Source organism: Cyprinus carpio, chromosome B4 (assembly GCF_018340385.1).
Source record: "Cyprinus carpio isolate SPL01 chromosome B4, ASM1834038v1, whole genome shotgun sequence".
Taxonomy (NCBI): domain Eukaryota; kingdom Metazoa; phylum Chordata; class Actinopteri; order Cypriniformes; family Cyprinidae; genus Cyprinus; species Cyprinus carpio.
The window spans coordinates 8955188-8959823 of NC_056600.1; positions in this window are offsets into that span (position 1 = coordinate 8955188).

Genomic DNA, 4636 nt, shown 5'->3' on the forward strand with positions numbered 1-4636 from the left:
ATTTGGCACTATATCAAAGAGGTAGCTGTAAATTGTGTTTAACACTGTAATGTTTTAATTCATCCAGCAGATGGCAGCACAACACTTTTTATTATAAAGAACGCAGTCAAGAGTGCCAAATAAATAACTTTTTGTGACAGAAAAAGACGTTTCTAGAGAATGTTCATTTTTGTTCACAGCTACATTACAGCTACAAATCTAATTTATTTCATGTTGAGTTCATTTCACAGCAACATTCATTTTATTTTTTTCTTCTGCTACAATGCATTCTAATATAGAATGTTGTAAATACACTGTAGCAGTGAGGGTGATTTTCTGATATTTTCATTCAGTTTTATAATAACAGTCTTTATCGCAGTGTTACCAGACCTTCCCGTTCTCCATTTTCTGTCCCCAAAATGAAACTGTCCGTGATTTTCAACATGTTCAAAACAGCTGCAAATACAAAAAGCCTGACCAATATAACCTGCTGGCCAGATGTGGATTTGACATTTTAGGGGCTCTAAGCAATGTGAAAACCAGCCCCCCTCAGTATAAATCCCGTTCTTGGGGGTTCCCACACACTTGTGAGGTGGTTAAAACCACACTTCTGCTGGTTACCTGAGAAATCATGTAATGATTATTTTCACCAACAGGGAGAGCTGTGAGATTACATGTCTAATGCAGTAAGGCATGAGTGGCTGATTAGATACTTGTGATAACGGGCGTTTACGTGGCCAGTGAGTGTATACTGTATTAACATTAGATATAATAAAATGGAAAAAAGAAACCTGCTGCTCCATAATGTTGTTTGTCGTCAATGAAGAGAATATTTCAAACTCAGTACTACAGGTAAGGATAATTTATAAACAAAGAATACTAAAAGTAGAAGAACATTACCTTGGTTTTATTTATGACTGCAGCCTTATGTATAAATGAAATTGCTGTGGCGTCACACAACAGGCACTGTGCTTGTTTTATATTGATGAATATGACATGAGCTGCACTGGGATTTGAATATTCTGTTGTAAGCATTGTTAAGTCATTATATATTGTTATATTGTTGTATTAATTACATCGTGTATAGAGGAAAAAATCTTTTAAAGTGTTACAGTTTGTTAAATTTCACATATAATGCAACACTTCTACAGTAAAATATAGAATATAAAAAGTAATATATAAATAAAATATAAAACCCAGCAGACAAGCAATATGCATTATTTATTTATTGGTTTATAACACACCTAATCACATAGATAATAATAGTTGATAAAGTTGATTTTAGTTATTGTTGTTTCTTTTCTTTCTATTGTGAAAGTTATTTCGTATCCAAAATAAATGCAAGCATTTTTTCAGCATTATTCATGAACTCAGTACTTTCTGCAGCGAAGCGGAGGGCTGTTACATCACTGATGTCATTGTGTCTATATTTAGGATGTTTTGATTGTCACTGTGTTTGTGCTTTATCATGTAAGATCAGACATTTGACTTCAAGGATCATGTAATCTCTTATTGACATACAAAAACTTGTCTGAATTTTTTTTATTCCTATTAACGCCAAAAAAAAAGAAAAAAAAAGCATCGAAATCTATAAAGGCGTAACAGTTTTTACTACAGAAATGTAAAAAAAATAAATTAATTAAAAAAAAATGTAAAACATGAGATTTGACATTTCAATAACAATATCGATATATCAAAAACTCAAACTTTGTTTAGATGTGTTGAACCAAAGCAGTGGATGAGATCTTTGAGCCAAATACCCCCCTTCTTTGTTTGACTCCTCCTCCACATCATCATAATTGTTATTAAATACACATTTTGTAGTATTTTATATATGATAATATATATGTAATATATATATATATATATATATATATATATATATACAGGGTTAAAATACTTACCCAACCTGTTTCTCACTGGACACTCATGACATCATCATACTCCTCCTGAACTCTCTCTGATCAAGAATGACATAAAAACATGTCATATGAGTTTATAAAACACTTTATCACATTTGAAGGATCCCTTTTCCTTCAGTGATTAATTACAGAGCGAATGTCTGATCTCATGTAAACATGAAAAGGGCCATAAAATTTAGCTCTGTGCATCTCCCTGTTACCCTGAGGATCTGTCTATAATGATGACATCATCATAATTCTCTGATGCTTCCACTGCACAAAAAAATAAAATCAATTTAAAAAGTCAATTTAAATGTAATCCAAAAACCCCATTAAGGCAGTAATTAAAATATTACCTGTAACGATCTTGATTTTAAAGGAATGCTATTATTATTAGTAGTAGTAGTAGTATTTTAATTGGCAAGGTTGGGGTTTGATTCCCCGGTTGTGCTCCTGTAGCTCAAGTGGTAGAGCATTGCATTAACAAGCGCAAGGTTGGGGTTTGATTCCCCGGGAACACATGATAGGTAAAAATTGATAGCCTGAATGCACTGTAAGTCGCTTTGGATAAAAGCGTCTGCTAAATGCATAAATTTAATTTAATTAAATTTTTTTTGATATCAGCATTCTGTTCGCTCGTCATGACATCATCATGCTCTCAGGTGTGTCTTCTACAAATTCACACATTCATTACAGAAAACACACATTCATTACATTCAGAAAAAAAAAATCTAACTTAAAATATACAGTAATATTTTACATTAAAATTATATTATATGCTGTTTGGTAAGAGAGTGACACCTGTCCACGATCTGGCTTCAGTCCAACAGTGATGACATCATCATAGTATCCTGGTGTGATTTCCTTCCACATCTCTTCTGCATCAACACACAATATGTTTGGATACAAAACCAAAATATGTTCTTGCTGCGGTCAGGGAGACTGAGAATTAATATTTGGAAAAGAATCAGTGAACAATTAAAAAGGTCCCTGCCCTTTTAGGCCACTTTCACTTAGTAACATCATCATAATATGCAGTCTTGAACTCTATGTGTTTCTCTGTTTTGCCACAGGATTTCATCCCGTGGTAACTAGGATTTACACAAGCTCCAGTCTGGATCCAGAACACCTGAGAAGAGATGATGCCAACCCCTCAGGGGACCTCAGTGATGCTAACCCAGAGACACATACAGAACTACCACATTTTGCTATAAGTTTGATTGCATAATTGCTGTTAATAGTGTTAATCGTCTGTTTGTTTATGTCTTTATTGATTTTTCGAACATTTCTCCCATATGCACATAAACTGACAGTCATCACTGATAAGCTACTACTAAATTTTGTAGAACTTAATTTTCTGTAAAGTTGCTTTGCAATGATTTGTTCGTAAAAAGCGCTATACAAATAAACTTGAATTGAATTGAATTGTTAAACAAAAGGAGAGCAGACTGTTAATGTATAAGTAAACAGCAGTATTTAGATATTGGGTCATTAATCAAATTGTAATAAAATTAGTTTACTTCACTTATTTATTTATTTAGGCAAATTCTTAAAAGGATTTAAGTGGATTGGACTCAAGGTGTGTTCATCAGCATCTTCATACCCAGAATGCAGTTCTTCAGAGATGAGACTCCCTGTTAAAGAAGAGCAGAACAGTCAGAAACATGTTCATCATTACAAAAAGACTGAATCCTCATTTCCTTAATTATTATGTAGACAACACAGCAACAAAATAAAAAAAAAATAAAAATATCAAACAATAGAATTAAATAATCACCTTTATGGGCCTATAGCAAATAAATGTCCTCACATGAACAAAATCCTAACGCCTCCAGAAATATCACAGCAAACACAAACCTCGACACCCTACACTTGCAAATATATGAACATATCCTTATGACACTCTATAAAAAATACTTCACAGGAAGAGATATTCACTTAAACACACACCAAACCCACACCACACACACACACACACACTACACACACACAACACAAACACACAACACACACAAATCACACACAAACACACCACAGATTAACTTATACATGCAGAATCTTGTTTTCTGTCAGGAATTCTTGTGGTTGAACAGGAGGTTTAACAGGACTAATAACAGATGAACATCAACTGTCTGACAGACTGTCTTATTTATGGTATTAAATGAGTGTGAAGAGCCAAGAGCTGTGGGAGCGGCGCAAGGTTGGTTGAGTAAATGATAATGAGCGACCCCTGCGCCACACACCGGTCACAAAAAGGAAAAGTGAGGACAGTTTTCGTTATTAAATTATGTTTAAATGTTCACCTATTAAATTATCCTTAAACCTAAACAAGAACCCTTCTACAACTTCCCGATCTAAGAACTGTGTTACAATGAGATTGAAAGGGCTATGTCTCACCCCCATCTGAGGAAAGAATGATTGGTCTGTGCTGAATCTCCTCATAAACAGCCTCAGTCTTCGTTCCTGTGGTTCTACTTTAGATAGAGGTGAGTGAGACAGACAAAACCTGCTGTCAGTTCACAACACAGGACTGATCCCCCACACTGAATGACAACTACGGACAGTCGCTGGATTATCCACCTCTCCTCATCACTCTGTTCTGCTGAATCAGTATAAGCAGTGGGCATAAGAGCCAGTTAAGAGCACAACCCCCCAGAACAATCACAAGCCTGGTGGACGAGAGAGAGACTCTGCTGGGTAGGAGTTTGTGGATGGGAGAGACTGATGGTGAAGCGCACTGGATGACGAACTACGTA